Source organism: Phoenix dactylifera, chromosome 4 (genome assembly GCF_051530095.1).
Source record: "Phoenix dactylifera cultivar Ajwa chromosome 4, Ajwa_hap1_PhDact_Kaust_v1.1, whole genome shotgun sequence".
Taxonomy (NCBI): Eukaryota; Viridiplantae; Streptophyta; class Magnoliopsida; order Arecales; family Arecaceae; genus Phoenix; species Phoenix dactylifera.
In genome coordinates, this window is record NC_143193.1 from 34,078,203 (window position 1) to 34,092,960 (window position 14,758).

The 14,758-nt window shown below is 49.5% G+C and overlaps 32 non-coding genes and 8 pseudogenes across 32 annotated transcripts; all 40 read right to left on the bottom strand.

The window, feature by feature from the left end:
* Nucleotides 1–159: 159 nt before the first annotated feature.
* Nucleotides 160–278, bottom strand: LOC149754809 (5S ribosomal RNA). The gene has a single exon (XR_016403324.1). It is a non-coding gene; the product is annotated as a 5S ribosomal RNA (ribosomal RNA).
* A 246-nt stretch (nucleotides 279–524) lies between these two features.
* LOC149754810 (5S ribosomal RNA) lies at nucleotides 525–643 on the bottom strand. Its single transcript, XR_016406193.1, has one exon. It is a non-coding gene; the product is annotated as a 5S ribosomal RNA (ribosomal RNA).
* Nucleotides 644–890: 247 nt separating this feature from the next.
* On the bottom strand, nucleotides 891–1,009 carry LOC149754811 (5S ribosomal RNA). Its single transcript, XR_016406917.1, has one exon. It is a non-coding gene; the product is annotated as a 5S ribosomal RNA (ribosomal RNA).
* A 246-nt stretch (nucleotides 1,010–1,255) lies between these two features.
* LOC149754812 (5S ribosomal RNA) lies at nucleotides 1,256–1,374 on the bottom strand. The gene has a single exon (XR_016401135.1). It is a non-coding gene; the product is annotated as a 5S ribosomal RNA (ribosomal RNA).
* Nucleotides 1,375–1,621: 247 nt separating this feature from the next.
* LOC149754813 (5S ribosomal RNA) lies at nucleotides 1,622–1,740 on the bottom strand. Its single transcript, XR_016403199.1, has one exon. It is a non-coding gene; the product is annotated as a 5S ribosomal RNA (ribosomal RNA).
* Nucleotides 1,741–1,987: 247 nt separating this feature from the next.
* On the bottom strand, nucleotides 1,988–2,106 carry LOC149754814 (5S ribosomal RNA). Its single transcript, XR_016402370.1, has one exon. It is a non-coding gene; the product is annotated as a 5S ribosomal RNA (ribosomal RNA).
* Nucleotides 2,107–2,352: 246 nt separating this feature from the next.
* Nucleotides 2,353–2,471, bottom strand: LOC149754815 (5S ribosomal RNA). Its single transcript, XR_016401136.1, has one exon. It is a non-coding gene; the product is annotated as a 5S ribosomal RNA (ribosomal RNA).
* A 247-nt stretch (nucleotides 2,472–2,718) lies between these two features.
* LOC149754816 (5S ribosomal RNA) lies at nucleotides 2,719–2,837 on the bottom strand. The gene has a single exon (XR_016403200.1). It is a non-coding gene; the product is annotated as a 5S ribosomal RNA (ribosomal RNA).
* Nucleotides 2,838–3,084: 247 nt separating this feature from the next.
* Nucleotides 3,085–3,203, bottom strand: LOC149754817 (5S ribosomal RNA). Its single transcript, XR_016402371.1, has one exon. It is a non-coding gene; the product is annotated as a 5S ribosomal RNA (ribosomal RNA).
* Nucleotides 3,204–3,449: 246 nt separating this feature from the next.
* LOC149754818 (5S ribosomal RNA) lies at nucleotides 3,450–3,568 on the bottom strand. Its single transcript, XR_016408268.1, has one exon. It is a non-coding gene; the product is annotated as a 5S ribosomal RNA (ribosomal RNA).
* Nucleotides 3,569–3,815: 247 nt separating this feature from the next.
* On the bottom strand, nucleotides 3,816–3,934 carry LOC149754819 (5S ribosomal RNA; annotated as a pseudogene).
* A 247-nt stretch (nucleotides 3,935–4,181) lies between these two features.
* On the bottom strand, nucleotides 4,182–4,300 carry LOC149754820 (5S ribosomal RNA). The gene has a single exon (XR_016407760.1). It is a non-coding gene; the product is annotated as a 5S ribosomal RNA (ribosomal RNA).
* Nucleotides 4,301–4,547: 247 nt separating this feature from the next.
* LOC149754821 (5S ribosomal RNA) lies at nucleotides 4,548–4,666 on the bottom strand. Its single transcript, XR_016406743.1, has one exon. It is a non-coding gene; the product is annotated as a 5S ribosomal RNA (ribosomal RNA).
* Nucleotides 4,667–4,913: 247 nt separating this feature from the next.
* Nucleotides 4,914–5,032, bottom strand: LOC149754822 (5S ribosomal RNA; annotated as a pseudogene).
* A 247-nt stretch (nucleotides 5,033–5,279) lies between these two features.
* On the bottom strand, nucleotides 5,280–5,398 carry LOC149754823 (5S ribosomal RNA). Its single transcript, XR_016402372.1, has one exon. It is a non-coding gene; the product is annotated as a 5S ribosomal RNA (ribosomal RNA).
* A 247-nt stretch (nucleotides 5,399–5,645) lies between these two features.
* LOC149754824 (5S ribosomal RNA) lies at nucleotides 5,646–5,764 on the bottom strand. Its single transcript, XR_016408122.1, has one exon. It is a non-coding gene; the product is annotated as a 5S ribosomal RNA (ribosomal RNA).
* Nucleotides 5,765–6,010: 246 nt separating this feature from the next.
* On the bottom strand, nucleotides 6,011–6,129 carry LOC149754825 (5S ribosomal RNA). Its single transcript, XR_016406744.1, has one exon. It is a non-coding gene; the product is annotated as a 5S ribosomal RNA (ribosomal RNA).
* Nucleotides 6,130–6,376: 247 nt separating this feature from the next.
* Nucleotides 6,377–6,495, bottom strand: LOC149754826 (5S ribosomal RNA; annotated as a pseudogene).
* A 247-nt stretch (nucleotides 6,496–6,742) lies between these two features.
* LOC149754827 (5S ribosomal RNA) lies at nucleotides 6,743–6,861 on the bottom strand. Its single transcript, XR_016402373.1, has one exon. It is a non-coding gene; the product is annotated as a 5S ribosomal RNA (ribosomal RNA).
* Nucleotides 6,862–7,108: 247 nt separating this feature from the next.
* Nucleotides 7,109–7,227, bottom strand: LOC149754828 (5S ribosomal RNA). The gene has a single exon (XR_016406745.1). It is a non-coding gene; the product is annotated as a 5S ribosomal RNA (ribosomal RNA).
* A 247-nt stretch (nucleotides 7,228–7,474) lies between these two features.
* Nucleotides 7,475–7,593, bottom strand: LOC149754829 (5S ribosomal RNA; annotated as a pseudogene).
* Nucleotides 7,594–7,840: 247 nt separating this feature from the next.
* Nucleotides 7,841–7,959, bottom strand: LOC149754830 (5S ribosomal RNA). Its single transcript, XR_016402374.1, has one exon. It is a non-coding gene; the product is annotated as a 5S ribosomal RNA (ribosomal RNA).
* A 247-nt stretch (nucleotides 7,960–8,206) lies between these two features.
* Nucleotides 8,207–8,325, bottom strand: LOC149754831 (5S ribosomal RNA). Its single transcript, XR_016406134.1, has one exon. It is a non-coding gene; the product is annotated as a 5S ribosomal RNA (ribosomal RNA).
* A 246-nt stretch (nucleotides 8,326–8,571) lies between these two features.
* On the bottom strand, nucleotides 8,572–8,690 carry LOC149754832 (5S ribosomal RNA). The gene has a single exon (XR_016406746.1). It is a non-coding gene; the product is annotated as a 5S ribosomal RNA (ribosomal RNA).
* Nucleotides 8,691–8,937: 247 nt separating this feature from the next.
* On the bottom strand, nucleotides 8,938–9,056 carry LOC149754833 (5S ribosomal RNA; annotated as a pseudogene).
* A 247-nt stretch (nucleotides 9,057–9,303) lies between these two features.
* LOC149754834 (5S ribosomal RNA) lies at nucleotides 9,304–9,422 on the bottom strand. The gene has a single exon (XR_016402376.1). It is a non-coding gene; the product is annotated as a 5S ribosomal RNA (ribosomal RNA).
* A 247-nt stretch (nucleotides 9,423–9,669) lies between these two features.
* LOC149754835 (5S ribosomal RNA) lies at nucleotides 9,670–9,788 on the bottom strand. Its single transcript, XR_016402377.1, has one exon. It is a non-coding gene; the product is annotated as a 5S ribosomal RNA (ribosomal RNA).
* A 247-nt stretch (nucleotides 9,789–10,035) lies between these two features.
* Nucleotides 10,036–10,154, bottom strand: LOC149754836 (5S ribosomal RNA). Its single transcript, XR_016408197.1, has one exon. It is a non-coding gene; the product is annotated as a 5S ribosomal RNA (ribosomal RNA).
* Nucleotides 10,155–10,401: 247 nt separating this feature from the next.
* LOC149754837 (5S ribosomal RNA) lies at nucleotides 10,402–10,520 on the bottom strand (annotated as a pseudogene).
* Nucleotides 10,521–10,767: 247 nt separating this feature from the next.
* Nucleotides 10,768–10,886, bottom strand: LOC149754838 (5S ribosomal RNA). The gene has a single exon (XR_016408036.1). It is a non-coding gene; the product is annotated as a 5S ribosomal RNA (ribosomal RNA).
* A 247-nt stretch (nucleotides 10,887–11,133) lies between these two features.
* On the bottom strand, nucleotides 11,134–11,252 carry LOC149754839 (5S ribosomal RNA). Its single transcript, XR_016406944.1, has one exon. It is a non-coding gene; the product is annotated as a 5S ribosomal RNA (ribosomal RNA).
* A 247-nt stretch (nucleotides 11,253–11,499) lies between these two features.
* LOC149754840 (5S ribosomal RNA) lies at nucleotides 11,500–11,618 on the bottom strand. The gene has a single exon (XR_016402378.1). It is a non-coding gene; the product is annotated as a 5S ribosomal RNA (ribosomal RNA).
* A 247-nt stretch (nucleotides 11,619–11,865) lies between these two features.
* On the bottom strand, nucleotides 11,866–11,984 carry LOC149754841 (5S ribosomal RNA). The gene has a single exon (XR_016408297.1). It is a non-coding gene; the product is annotated as a 5S ribosomal RNA (ribosomal RNA).
* Nucleotides 11,985–12,231: 247 nt separating this feature from the next.
* Nucleotides 12,232–12,350, bottom strand: LOC149754842 (5S ribosomal RNA; annotated as a pseudogene).
* A 247-nt stretch (nucleotides 12,351–12,597) lies between these two features.
* On the bottom strand, nucleotides 12,598–12,716 carry LOC149754843 (5S ribosomal RNA). Its single transcript, XR_016408037.1, has one exon. It is a non-coding gene; the product is annotated as a 5S ribosomal RNA (ribosomal RNA).
* Nucleotides 12,717–12,963: 247 nt separating this feature from the next.
* Nucleotides 12,964–13,082, bottom strand: LOC149754844 (5S ribosomal RNA). Its single transcript, XR_016403651.1, has one exon. It is a non-coding gene; the product is annotated as a 5S ribosomal RNA (ribosomal RNA).
* A 247-nt stretch (nucleotides 13,083–13,329) lies between these two features.
* On the bottom strand, nucleotides 13,330–13,448 carry LOC149754845 (5S ribosomal RNA). Its single transcript, XR_016402379.1, has one exon. It is a non-coding gene; the product is annotated as a 5S ribosomal RNA (ribosomal RNA).
* Nucleotides 13,449–13,695: 247 nt separating this feature from the next.
* Nucleotides 13,696–13,814, bottom strand: LOC149754846 (5S ribosomal RNA). The gene has a single exon (XR_016406747.1). It is a non-coding gene; the product is annotated as a 5S ribosomal RNA (ribosomal RNA).
* A 247-nt stretch (nucleotides 13,815–14,061) lies between these two features.
* Nucleotides 14,062–14,180, bottom strand: LOC149754847 (5S ribosomal RNA; annotated as a pseudogene).
* A 247-nt stretch (nucleotides 14,181–14,427) lies between these two features.
* LOC149754848 (5S ribosomal RNA) lies at nucleotides 14,428–14,546 on the bottom strand. The gene has a single exon (XR_016402380.1). It is a non-coding gene; the product is annotated as a 5S ribosomal RNA (ribosomal RNA).
* Nucleotides 14,547–14,758: the final 212 nt, after the last annotated feature.

Here is a 14,758-nt window from a genome sequence, read left to right on the forward strand (position 1 = left end):
AGGATTCAACGCGCTGGTTCCGCTATGCTGCATGGCACCGCCAGTCTCCGGACTCAGTTTATTTTCGGGGGAAAAAAATTATCCGAAGTGGAAAAGCCAAAAGCCGAAAAATTAAAAATAAATATTATCAAAAAATAAAAAAACGGGCAAAAAATAAATGGGGTGCAACACGAGGACTTCCCGGGGGGTCACCCATCCTAGTACTACTCTCGCCCAAGCACGCTTAACTGCGGAGTTCTGATGGGATCCAGTGCATTAGTGCTGGTATGATCGCACCCATGACAAGCCCTTCGAAACTCCTTTTTATGACAAAGCAGCCGGTCTCGACGGCCCGAGACATTCGCGCCGCCAGGGCCGTTCTGGCGTAGGATTCAATGCGCTGGTCCCGCTATGCTGCATGGCACCGCCAGTCTCCGGACTCAGTTTATTTTCGGGGGAAAAAATTATCTGAAGAGGAAAAGCCAAAAGCCGAAAAATTAAAAATAAATATTATCAAAAAATAAAAAAGCAGGCAAAAAATAAAAGGGGTGCAACACGAGGACTTCCCAGGGGGGCACCCATCCTAGTACTACTCCCGACCAAGCACGCTTAACTGCGGAGTTCTGATGAGATCCGGTGCATTAGTGCTGGTATGATCGCACCCATGACATTCCCTTCGAAACTCTCTTATATGACAAAGCAGCAGACCTCGACGGCCCGAGACATTCGCGCCGCCGGGGCCGTTCTGGCGTAGGATTGAACGCGCTGGTCCCGCTATGCTGCATGGCACCGCCAGTCTCCGGACTCAGTTTATTTTCGGGGGAAAAAAATTATCCGAAGTGGAAAAGCCAAGAGCCAAAAAATTAAAAATAAATATTATCAAAAAATAAAAAAACGGGCAAAAAATAAATGGGGTGCAGCACGAGGACTTCCCGGGGGGTCACCCATCCTAGTACTACTCTCGCCCAAGCACGCTTAACTGCGGAGTTCTGATGGGATCTGGTGCATTAGTGCTGGTATGATCGCACCCATGACAAGCCCTTCGAAACTCCTTTTTATGACAAAGCAGCCGGTCTCGACGGCCCGAGACATTCGCGCCGCCAGGGCCGTTCTGGCGTAGGATTCAACGCGCTGGTCCCGCTATGCTGCATGGCACCGCCAGTCTCCCGACTCAGTTTATTTTCGGGGGAAAAAATTATCCGAAGAGGAAAAGCCAAAAGCCGAAAAATTAAAAATAAATATTATCAAAAAATAAAAAAGCGGGCAAAAAATAAAAAGGGTGCAACACGAGGACTTCCCAGGGGGGCACCCATCCTAGTACTACTCCCGCCCAAGCACGCTTAACTGCGGAGTTCTGATGGGATCCGGTGCATTAGTGCTGGTATGATCGCACCCATGACATTCCCTTCGAAACTCTCTTATATGACAAAGCAGCAGACCTCGACGGCCCGAGACATTCGCGCCGCCGGGGCCGTTCTGGCGTAGGATTCAACGCGCTGGTCCCGCTATGCTGCATGGCACCGCCAGTCTCCGGACTCAGTTTATTTTCGGAGGAAAAAAATTATCCGAAGTGGAAAAGCCAAAAGCCGAAAAATTAAAAATAAATATTATCAAAAAATAAAAAAAGGGGCAAAAAATAAATGGGGTGCAACACGAGGACTTCCCGGGGGGTCACCCATCCTAGTACTACTCTCGCCCAAGCACGCTTAACTGCAGAGTTCTGATGGGATCCGGTGCATTAGTGCTGGTATGATCGCACCCATGACAAGCCCTTCGAAACTCCGTTTTATGACGAAGCAGCCGGTCTCGACGGCCCGAGACATTCGCGCCGCCAGGGCCGTTCTGGCGTAGGATTCAACGCGCTGGTCCCGCTATGCTGCATGGCACAGCCAGTCTCCGGACTCAGTTTATTTTCGGGGAGAAAAAATTATCCGAAGAGGAAAAGCCAAAGGCCGAAAAATTAAAAATAAATATTACCAAAAAATAAAAAAGCGGGCAAAAAATAAAAGGGGTGCAACACGAGGACTTTCCATAGGGTCACCCATCCTAGTACTACCCTCGCCCAAGCACGCTTAACTGCGGAGTTCTGATGGGATCCGGTGCATTAGTGCTGGTATGATCGCACCCATGACATGGCCTTCGAAACTCCCTTTTATGACAAAGTAGCCGACCTCGACGGCCCGAGACATTCGCGCCGCCGGGGCCGCTATGGCGTAGGATTCAACGCGCTGGTCCCGCTATGCTGCATGGCACCACCAGTCTCCGGACTCAGTTTATTTTCGGGGAAAAAAATTATCCGAAGCGGAAAAGCCAAAAGCCGAAAAATTAAAAATAAATATTATCAAAAAATAAAAAAGCGGGCAAAAAATAAAAAGGGTGCAACACGAGGACTTCCCAGGGGGGCACCCATCCTAGTACTACTCCCGCCCAAGCACGCTTAACTGCGGAGTTCTGATGGGATCCGGTGCATTAGTGCTGGTATGATCGCACCCATGACATTCCCTTCGAAACTCTCTTATATGACAAAGCAGCAGACCTCGACGGCCCGAGACATTCGCGCCGCCGGGGCCGTTCTGGCGTAGGATTCAACGCGCTGGTCCCGCTATGCTGCATGGCACCGCCAGTCTCCGGACTCAGTTTATTTTCGGAGGAAAAAAATTATCCGAAGTGGAAAAGCCAAAAGCCGAAAAATTAAAAATAAATATTATCAAAAAATAAAAAAAGGGGCAAAAAATAAATGGGGTGCAACACGAGGACTTCCCGGGGGGTCACCCATCCTAGTACTACTCTCGCCCAAGCACGCTTAACTGCAGAGTTCTGATGGGATCCGGTGCATTAGTGCTGGTATGATCGCACCCATGACAAGCCCTTCGAAACTCCGTTTTATGACGAAGCAGCCGGTCTCGACGGCCCGAGACATTCGCGCCGCCAGGGCCGTTCTGGCGTAGGATTCAACGCGCTGGTCCCGCTATGCTGCATGGCACAGCCAGTCTCCGGACTCAGTTTATTTTCGGGGAGAAAAAATTATCCGAAGAGGAAAAGCCAAAGGCCGAAAAATTAAAAATAAATATTACCAAAAAATAAAAAAGCGGGCAAAAAATAAAAGGGGTGCAACACGAGGACTTTCCATAGGGTCACCCATCCTAGTACTACCCTCGCCCAAGCACGCTTAACTGCGGAGTTCTGATGGGATCCGGTGCATTAGTGCTGGTATGATCGCACCCATGACATGGCCTTCGAAACTCCCTTTTATGACAAAGCAGCCGACCTCGACGGCCCGAGACATTCGCGCCGCCGGGGCCGTTATGGCGTAGGATTCAACGCGCTGGTCCCGCTATGCTGCATGGCACCACCAGTCTCCGGACTCAGTTTATTTTCGGAGGAAAAAATTATCCGAAGAGGAAAAGCCAAAAGCCGAATAATTAAAAATAAATATTATCAAAAAATAAAAAAGCGGGCAAAAAATAAAAGGGGGGCAACACGAGGACTTCCCAGGGGGTCACCCATCCTTGTACTACTCTCACCCAAGCACGCTTAACTGCGGAGTTCTGATGGGATCCGGTGCATTAGTGCTGGTATGATCACACCCATGACAAGCCCTTCGAAACTCCCTTTTATGACAAAGCAGCAGACCTCGACGGCCCGAGACATTCGCGCCGCCGGGGCCGTTCTGGCGTAGAATTCGACGCGCTGGTCCCGCTATGCTGCATGGCACCGCCTGTCTCCGAACTCAGTTTATTTTGGGAGGAAAAAAATTATCCGGAGTGGAAAAGCCAAAAGCCGAAAAATTAAAAATAAATATTATCAAAAAATAAAAAAGCGGGCAAAAAATTAAAGGGGTGCAACACGAGGACTTCTCAGAGGGTCACCCATCCTAGTACTACTCTCGCCCAAGCATGCTTAACTGCGGAGTTCTGATGGAATCCGGTGCATTAGTGCTGGTATGATCGTGCCCATTACATGCCCTTCGAAACTCCCTTTTATGACAAAGCAGCAGACCTCGACGGCCCGAGACATTCGCGCCGGCGGGGCCGTTCTGGCGTAGGATTCAACGCGCTGGTCCCGCTATGCTGCATGGCACCGCCAGTCTCCGGACTCAGTTTATTTTCGGGGAAAAAAAATTATCCGAAGAGGAAAAGCCAAAGGCCGAAAAATTAAAAATAAATATTATCAAAAAATAAAAAAGCGGGCAAAAAATAAAAGGGGTGCAACACGAGGACTTTCCATAGGGTCACCCATCCTAGTACTACCCTCGCCCAAGCACGCTTAACTGCGGAGTTCTGATGGGATACGGTGCATTAGTGCTGGTATGATCGCACCCATGACATGCCCTTCGAAACTCCCTTTTATGACAAAGCAGCCGACCTCGACGGCCCGAGACATTCGCGCCGCCGGGGCCGTTCTGGCGTAGAATTCAACGCGCTGGTCCCGCTATGCTGCATGGCACCGCCAGTCTCCGGACTCAGTTTATTTTTGGGGAAAAAAAATTATCCGAAGAGGAAAAGCCAAAAGCCGAAAAATTAAAAATAAATATTATCAAAAAATAAAAAAGCGGGCAAAAAATAAAAGGGGGGCAACACGAGGACTTCCCAGGGGGTCACCCATCCTTGTACTACTCTCGCCCAAGCACGCTTAACTGCGGAGTTCTGATGGGATCCGGTGCATTAGTGCTGGTATGATCACACCCATGACAAGCCCTTCGAAACTTCCTTTTATGACAAAGCAGCAGACCTCGACGGCCCGAGACATTCGCGCCGCCGGGGCCGTTCTGGCGTAGAATTCAACGCGCTGGTCCCGCTATGCTGCATGGCACCGCCTGTCTCCGAACTCAGTTTATTTTGGGAGGAAAAAAATTATCCGGAGTGGAAAAGCCAAAAGCCGAAAAATTAAAAATAAATATTATCAAAAAATAAAAAAGCGGGCAAAAAATTAAAGGGGTGCAACACGAGGACTTCCCAGAGGGTCACCCATCCTAGTACTACTCTCGCCCAAGCATGCTTAACTGCGGAGTTCTGATGGAATCTGGTGCATTAGTGCTGGTATGATCGTACCCATTACATGCCCTTCGAAACTCCCTTTTATGACAAAGCAGCAGACCTCGACGGCCCGAGACATTCGCGCCGGCGGGGCCGTTCTGGCGTAGGATTCAACGCGCTGGTCCCGCTATGCTGCATGGCACCGCCAGTCTCCGGACTCAGTTTATTTTCGGGGAAAAAAAATTATCCGAAGAGGAAAAGCCAAAGGCCGAAAAATTAAAAATAAATATTATCAAAAAATAAAAAAGCGGGCAAAAAATAAAAGGGGTGCAACACGAGGACTTTCCATAGGGTCACCCATCCTAGTACTACCCTCGCCCAAGCACGCTTAACTGCGGAGTTCTGATGGGATCCGGTGCATTAGTGCTGGTATGATCGCACCCATGACAAGCCCTTCGAAACTCCGTTTTATGACAAAGCAGCCGGTCTCGACGGCCCGAGACATTCGCGCCGCCAGGGCCGTTCTGGCGTACGATTCAACGCGCTGGTCCCGCTATGCTGCATGGCACAGCCAGTCTCCGGACTCAGTTTATTTTCGGGGAGAAAAAATTATCCGAAGAGAAAAAGCCAAAGGCCGAAAAATTAAAAATAAATATTACCAAAAAATAAAAAAGCGGGCAAAAAATAAAAGCGGTGCAACACGAGGACTTTCCATAGGGTCACCCATCCTAGTACTACCCTCGCCTAAGCACGCTTAACTGCGGAGTTCTGATGGGATCCGGTGCATTAGTGCTGGTATGATCGCACCCATGACATGCCCTTCGAAACTCCCTTTTATGACAAAGCAGCCGACCTCGACGGCCCGAGACATTCGCGCCGCCGGGGCCGTTCTGGCGTAGGATTCAACGCGCTGGTCCCGCTATGCTGCATGGCACCGCCAGTCTCCGGACTCAGTTTATTTTCGGGGGAAAAAATTATCCGAAGAGGAAAAGCCAAAAGCCGAAAAATTAAAAATAAATATTATCAAAAAATAAAAAAGCGGGCAAAAAATAAAAGGGGGGCAACACGAGGACTTCCCAGGGGGTCACCCATCCTTGTACTACTCTCGCCCAAGCACGCTTAACTGCGGAGTTCTGATGGGATCCGGTGCATTAGTGCTGGTATGATCACACCCATGACAAGCCCTTCGAAACTCCCTTTTATGACAAAGCAGCAGACCTCGACAGCCCGAGACATTCGCGCCGCCGGGGCCGTTCTGGCGTAGAATTCAATGCGCTGGTCCCGCTATGCTGCATGGCACCGCCTGTCTCCGAACTCAGTTTATTTTGGGAGGAAAAAAATTATCCGGAGTGGAAAAGCCAAAAGCCGAAAAATTAAAAATAAATATTATCAAAAAATAAAAAAGCGGGCAAAAAATTAAAGGGGTGCAACACGAGGACTTCCCAGAGGGTCACCCATCCTAGTACTACTCTCGCCCAAGCATGCTTAACTGCGGAGTTCTGATGGAATCTGGTGCATTAGTGCTGGTATGATCGTACCCATTACATGCCCTTCGAAACTCCCTTTTATGACAAAGCAGCAGACCTCGACGGCCCGAGACATTCGCGCCGGCGGGGCCGTTCTGGCGTAGGATTCAACGCGCTGGTCCCGCTATGCTGCATGGCACCGCCAGTCTCCGGACTCAGTTTATTTTCGGGGAAAAAAAATTATCCGAAGAGGAAAAGCCAAAGGCCGAAAAATTAAAAATAAATATTATCAAAAAATAAAAAAGCGGGCAAAAAATAAAAGGGGTGCAACACGAGGACTTTCCATAGGGTCACCCATCCTAGTACTACCCTCGCCCAAGCACGCTTAACTGCGGAGTTCTGATGGGATCCGGTGCATTAGTGCTGGTATGATCGCACCCATGACATGCCCTTCGAAACTCCCTTTTATGACAAAGCAGCCGACTTCGACGGCCCGAGACATTCGCGCCGCCGGGGCCGTTCTGGCGTAGGATTCAACGCGCTGGTCCCGCTATGCTGTATGGCACCGCCAGTCTCCGGACTCAGTTTATTTTTGGGGAAAAAAAATTATCCGAAGAGGAAAATCCAAAAGCCGAAAAATTAAAAATAAATATTATCAAAAAATAAAAAAGCGGGCAAAAAATAAAAGGGGGGCAACACGAGGACTTCCCAGGGGGTCACCCATCCTTGTACTACTCTCGCCCAAGCACGCTTAACTGCGGAGTTCTGATGGGATCCGGTGCATTAGTGCTGGTATGATCACACCCATGACAAGCCCTTCGAAACTTCCTTTTATGACAAAGCAGCAGACCTCGACGGCCCGAGACATTCGCGCCGCCGGGGCCGTTCTGGCGTAGAATTCAACGCGCTGGTCCCGCTATGCTGCATGGCACCGCCTGTCTCCGAACTCAGTTTATTTTGGGAGGAAAAAAATTATCCGGAGTGGAAAAGCCAAAAGCCGAAAAATTAAAAATAAATATTATCAAAAAATAAAAAAGCGGGCAAAAAATTAAAGGGGTGCAACACGAGGACTTCCCAGAGGGTCACCCATCCTAGTACTACTCTCGCCCAAGCATGCTTAACTGCGGAGTTCTGATGGAATCTGGTGCATTAGTGCTGGTATGATCGTACCCATTACATGCCCTTCGAAACTCCCTTTTATGACAAAGCAGCAGACCTCGACGGCCCGAGACATTCGCGCCGGCGGGGCCGTTCTGGCGTAGGATTCAACGCGCTGGTCCCGCTATGCTGCATGGCACCGCCAGTCTCCGGACTCAGTTTATTTTCGGGGAAAAAAAATTATCCAAAGAGGAAAAGCCAAAGGCCGAAAAATTAAAAATAAATATTATCAAAAAATAAAAAAGCGGGCAAAAAATAAAAGGGGTGCAACACGAGGACTTTCCATAGGGTCACCCATCCTAGTACTACCCTCGCCCAAGCACGCTTAACTGCGGAGTTCTGATGGGATCCGGTGCATTAGTGCTGGTATGATCGCACCCATGACATGCCCTTCGAAACTCCCTTTTATGACAAAGCAGCCGACCTCGACGGCCCGAGACATTCGCGCCGCCGGGGCCGTTCTGGCATAGGATTCAACGCGCTGGTCCCGCTATGCTGCATGGCACCGCCAGTCTCCGGACTCAGTTTATTTTCGGGGAGAAAAAATTATCCGAAGAGGAAAAGCCAAAGGCCGAAAAATTAAAAATAAATATTACCAAAAAATAAAAAAGCGGGCAAAAAATAAAAGGGGTGCAACACGAGGACTTTCCATAGGGTCACCCATCCTAGTACTACCCTCGCCTAAGCACGCTTAACTGCGGAGTTCTGATGGGATCCGGTGCATTAGTGCTGGTATGATCGCACCCATGACATGGCCTTCGAAACTCCCTTTTATGACAAAGCAGCCGACCTCGACGGCCCGAGACATTCGCGCCGCCGGGGCCGTTCTGGCGTAGGATTCAACGCGCTGGTCCCGCTATGCTGCATGGCACCGCCAGTCTCCGGACTCAGTTTATTTTCGGGGGAAAAAATTATCCGAAGAGGAAAAGCCAAAAGCCGAATAATTGAAAATAAATATTATCAAAAAATAAAAAAGCGGGCAAAAAATAAAAGGGGGGCAACACGAGGACTTCCCAGGGGGTCACCCATCCTTGTACTACTCTCGCCCAAGCACGCTTAACTGCGGAGTTCTGATGGGATCCGGTGCATTAGTGCTGGTATGATCACACCCATGACAAGCCCTTCGAAACTCCCTTTTATGACAAAGCAGCAGACCTCGACGGCCCGAGACATTCGCGCCGCCGGGGCCGTTCTGGCGTAGAATTCAACGCGCTGGTCCCGCTATGCTGCATGGCACCGCCTGTCTCCGAACTCAGTTTATTTTGGGAGGAAAAAAATTATCCGGAGTGGAAAAGCCAAAAGCCGAAAAATTAAAAATAAATATTATCAAAAAATAAAAAAGCGGGCAAAAAATTAAAGGGGTGCAACACGAGGACTTCCCAGAGGGTCACCCATCCTAGTACTACTCTCGCCCAAGCATGCTTAACTGCGGAGTTCTGATGGAATCCGGTGCATTAGTGCTGGTATGATCGTGCCCATTACATGCCCTTCGAAACTCCCTTTTATGACAAAGCAGCAGACCTCGACGGCCCGAGACATTCGCGCCGGCGGGGCCGTTCTGGCGTAGGATTCAACGCGCTGGTCCCGCTATGCTGCATGGCACCGCCAGTCTCCGGACTCAGTTTATTTTCGGGGAAAAAAAATTATCCGAAGAGGAAAAGCCAAAGGCCGAAAAATTAAAAATAAATATTATCAAAAAATAAAAAAGCGGGCAAAAAATAAAAGGGGTGCAACACGAGGACTTTCCATAGGGTCACCCATCCTAGTACTACCCTCGCCCAAGCACGCTTAACTGCGGAGTTCTGATGGGATCCGGTGCATTAGTGCTGGTATGATCGCACCCATGACATGCCCTTCAAAACTCCCTTTTATGACAAAGCAGCCGACCTCGACGGCCCGAGACATTCGCGCCGCCGGGGCCGTTCTGGCGTAGGATTCAACGCGCTGGTCCCGCTATGCTGCATGGCACCGCCAGTCTCCGGACTCAGTTTATTTTCGGGGAAAAAAAATTATCCGAAGAGGAAAAGCCAAAGGCCGAAAAATTAAAAATAAATATTATCAAAAAATAAAAAAGCGGGCAAAAAATAAAAGGGGTGCAACACGAGGACTTTCCATAGGGTCACCCATCCTAGTACTACCCTCGCCCAAGCACGCTTAACTGCGGAGTTCTGATGGGATCCGGTGCATTAGTGCTGGTATGATCGCACCCATGACGTGCCCTTCGAAACTCCCTTTTATGACAAAGCAGCCGACCTCGACGGCCCGAGACATTCGCGCCGCCGGGGCCGTTCTGGCGTAGGATTCAACGCGCTGGTCCCGCTATGCTGCATGGCACCGCCAGTCTCCGGACTCAGTTTATTTTCGGGGAAAAAAAATTATCCGAAGAGGAAAAGCCAAAAGCCGAAAAATTAAAAATAAATATTAACAAAAAATAAAAAAGCGGGCAAAAAATAAAAGGGGTGCAACACGAGGACTTCCCAGGGGGTCACCCATCCTAGTACTACTCTCGCCCAAGCACGCTTAACTGCGGAGTTCAGATGGGATCCGGTGCATTAGTGCTGGTATGATCGCACCCATGACAAGCCCTTCGAAACTCCCTTTTATGACAAAGCAGCAGGTCTCGACGACCCGAGACATTCGCACCGCCGGGGCCGTTCTGGCGTAGGATTCAACGCGCTGGTCCCGCTATGCTGCATGGCACCGCCAGTCTCCGGACTCAGTTTATTTTCGGAGGAAAAAAATTATCCGAAGCGAAAAAGCCAAAAGCCGAAAAATTAAAAATAAATATTATCAAAAAATAAAAAAAGGGGCAAAAAATAAAAGGGGTGCAACACGAGGACTTCCCAGGTGGTCACCCATCCTAGTGCTACTCTCGCCCAAGCACGCTTAACTGCGGAGTTTTGATGGGATCCGGTGCATTAGTGCTGGTATGATCGCGCCCATGACATGCCCTTCGAAACTCCTTTTTATGACAAAGCAGCCGACCTCGACGGCCCGAGACGTTCGCGCCGCCGGGGCCGTTCTGGCGTAGGATTCAACGCGCTGGTCCCGCTATGCTGCATGGCACCGCCAGTCTCCGGACTCAGTTTATTTTCGGGGGAAAAAAATTATCCGAAGTGGAAAAGCCAAAAGCCGAAAAATTAAAAATAAATATTATCAAAAAATAAAAAAAGGGGCAAAAAATAAAAGGGGTGCAACACGAGGACTTCCCAGGTGGTCACCCATCCTAGTGCTACTCTCGCCCAAGCACGCTTAACTGCGGAGTTTTGATGGGATCCGGTGCATTAGTGCTGGTATGATCGCACCCATGACATGCCCTTCGAAACTCCCTTTTATGACAAAGCAGCCGACCTCGACGGCCCGAGACATTCGCGCCGCCGGGGCCGTTCTGGCGTAGGATTCAACGCGCTGGTCCCGCTATGCTGCATGGCACCGCCAGTCTCCGGACTCAGTTTATTTTCGGGGAGAAAAAATTATCCGAAGAGGAAAAGCCAAAGGCCGAAAAATTAAAAATAAATATTACCAAAAAATAAAAAAGCGGGCAAAAAATAAAAGGGGTGCAACACGAGGACTTTCCATAGGGTCACCCATCCTAGTACTACCCTCGCCCAAGCACGCTTAACTGCGGTGTTCTGATGGGATCCGGTGCATTAGTGCTGGTATGATCGCACCCATGACATGCCCTTCAAAACTCCCTTTTATGACAAAGCAGCCGACCTCGACGGCCCGAGACATTCGCGCCGCCGGGGCCGTTCTGGCGTAGGATTCAACGCGCTGGTCCCGCTATGCTGCATGGCACCGCCAGTCTCCGGACTCAGTTTATTTTCGGGGAAAAAAAATTATCCGAAGAGGAAAAGCCAAAGGCCGAAAAATTAAAAATAAATATTATCAAAAAATAAAAAAGCGGGCAAAAAATAAAAGGGGTGCAACACGAGGACTTTCCATAGGGTCACCCATCCTAGTACTACCCTCGCCCAAGCACGCTTAACTGCGGAGTTCTGATGGGATCCGGTGCATTAGTGCTGGTATGATCGCACCCATGACGTGCCCTTCGAAACTCCCTTTTATGACAAAGCAGCCGACCTCGACGGCCCGAGACATTCGCGCCGCCGGGGCCGTTCTGGCGTAGGATTCAACGCGCTGGTCCCGCTATGCTGCATGGCACCGCCAGTCTCCGGACTCAGTTTATTTTCGGGGAAAAAAAATTATCCGAAGAGGAAAAGCCAAAAGCCGAAAAATTAAAAATAAATATTAACAAAAAATAAAAAAGCGGGCAAAAAATAAAAGGGGTGCAACACGAGGACTTCCCAGGGGGTCACCCATCCTAGTACTACTCTCGCCCAAGCACGCTTAACTGCGGAGTTCAGATGGGATCCGGTGCATTAGTGCTGGTATGATCGCACCCATGACAAGCCCTTCGAAACTCCCTTTTATGACAAAGCAGCAGGTCTCGACGACCCGAGACATTCGCACCGCCGGGGCCGTTCTGGCGTAGGATTCAACGCGCTGGTCCCGCTATGCTGCATGGCACCGCCAGTCTCCGGACTCAGTTTATTTTCGGAGGAAAAAAATTATCCGAAGCGAAAAAGCCAAAAGCCGAAAAATTAAAAATAAATATTATCAAAAAATAAAAAAAGGGGCAAAAAATAAAAGGGGTGCAACACGAGGACTTCCCAGGTGGTCACCCATCCTAGTGCTACTCTCGCCCAAGCACGCTTAACTGCGGAGTTTTGATGGGATCCGGTGCATTAGTGCTGGTATGATCGCGCCCATGACATGCCCTTCGAAACTCCTTTTTATGACAAAGCAGCCGACCTCGACGGCCCGAGACGTTCGCGCCGCCGGGGCCGTTCTGGCGTAGGATTCAACGCGCTGGTCCCGCTATGCTGCATGGCACCGCCAGTCTCCGGACTCAGTTTATTTTCGGGGGAAAAAAATTATCCGAAGTGGAAAAGCCAAAAGCCGAAAAATTAAAAATAAATATTATCAAAAAATAAAAAAAGGGGCAAAAAATAAAAGGGGTGCAACACGAGGACTTCCCAGGTGGTCACCCATCCTAGTGCTACTCTCGCCCAAGCACGCTTAACTGCGGAGTTTTGATGGGATCCGGTGCATTAGTGCTGGTATGATCGCACCCATGACATGCCCTTCGAAACTCCCTTTTATGACAAAGCAGCCGACCTCGACGGCCCGAGACATTCGCGCCGCCGGGGCCGTTCTGGCGTAGGATTCAACGCGCTGGTCCCGCTATGCTGCATGGCACCGCCAGTCTCCGGACTCAGTTTATTTTCGGGGGAAAAAAATTATCCGAAGTGGAAAAGCCAAAAGCCGAAAAATTAAAAATAAATATTATCAAAAAATAAAAAAACGGGCAAAAAATAAATGGGGTGCAACACGAGGACTTCTCGGGGGGTCACCCATCCTAGTACTACTCTCGCCCAAGCACGCTTAACTGCAGAGTTCTGATGGGATCCGGTGCATTAGTGCTGGTATGATCGCACCCATGACAAGCCCTTCGAAACTCCGTTTTATGACAAAGCAGCCGGTCTCGACGGCCCGAGACATTCGCGCCGCCAGGGCCGTTCTGGCGTAGGATTCAACGCGCTGGTCCCGCTATGCTGCATGGCACCGCCAGTCTCCGGACTCAGTTTATTTTCGGGGAAAAAAAATTATCCGAAGAGGAAAAGCCAAAGGCCGAAAAATTAAAAATAAATATTATCAAAAAATAAAAAAGCGGGCAAAAAATAAAAGGGGTGCAACACGAGGACTTTCCATAGGGTCACCCATCCTAGTACTACCCTCGCCCAAGCACGCTTAACTGCGGAGTTCTGATGGGATCCGGTGCATTAGTGCTGGTATGATCGCACCCATGACATGCCCTTCGAAACTCCCTTTTATGACAAAGCAGCCGACTTCGACGGCCCGAGACATTCGCGCCGCCGGGGCCGTTCTGGCGTAGGATTCAACGCGCTGGTCCCGCTATGCTGCATGGCACCGCCAGTCTCCGGACTCAGTTTATTTTTGGGGAAAAAAAATTATCCGAAGAGGAAAAGCCAAAAGCCGAAAAATTAAAAATAAATATTATCAAAAAATAAAAAAGCGGGCAAAAAATAAAAGGGGGGCAACACGAGGACTTCCCAGGGGGTCACCCATCCTTGTACTACTCTCGCCCAAGCACGCTTAACTGCGGAGTTCTGATGGGATCCGGTGCATTAGTGCTGGTATGATCACACCCATGACAAGCCCTTCGAAACTTCCTTTTATGACAAAGCAGCAGACCTCGACGGCCCGAGACATTCGCGCCGCCGGGGCCGTTCTGGCGTAGAATTCAACGCGCTGGTCCCGCTATGCTGCATGGCACCGCCTGTCTCCGAACTCAGTTTATTTTGGGAGGAAAAAAATTATCCGGAGTGGAAAAGCCAAAAGCCGAAAAATTAAAAATAAATATTATCAAAAAATAAAAAAGCGGCCAAAAAATTAAAGGGGTGCAACACGAGGACTTCCCAGAGGGTCACCCATCCTAGTACTACTCTCGCCCAAGCATGCTTAACTGCGTAGTTCTGATGGAATCTGGTGCATTAGTGCTGGTATGATCGTACCCATTACATGCCCTTCGAAACTCCCTTTTATGACAAAGCAGCAGACCTCGACGGCCCGAGACATTCGCGCCGGCGGGGCCGTTCTGGCGTAGGATTCAACGCGCTGGTCCCGCTATGCTGCATGGCACCGCCAGTCTCCGGACTCAGTTTATTTTCGGGGAAAAAAAATTATCCAAAGAGGAAAAGCCAAAGGCCGAAAAATTAAAAATAAATATTATCAAAAAATAAAAAAGCGGGCAAAAAATAAAAGGGGTGCAACACGAGGACTTTCCATAGGGTCACCCATCCTAGTACTACCCTCGCCCAAGCACGCTTAACTGCGGAGTTCTGATGGGATCCGGTGCATTAGTGCTGGTATGATCGCACCCATGACATGCCCTTCGAAACTCCCTTTTATGACAAAGCAGCCGACCTCGACGGCCCGAGACATTCGCGCCGCCGGGGCCGTTCTGGCGTAGGATTCAACGCGCTGGTCCCGCTATGCTGCATGGCACCGCCAGTCTCCGGACTCAGTTTATTTTCGGGGAGAAAAAATTATCCGAAGAGGAAAAGCCAAAGGCCGAAAAATTAAAAATAAATA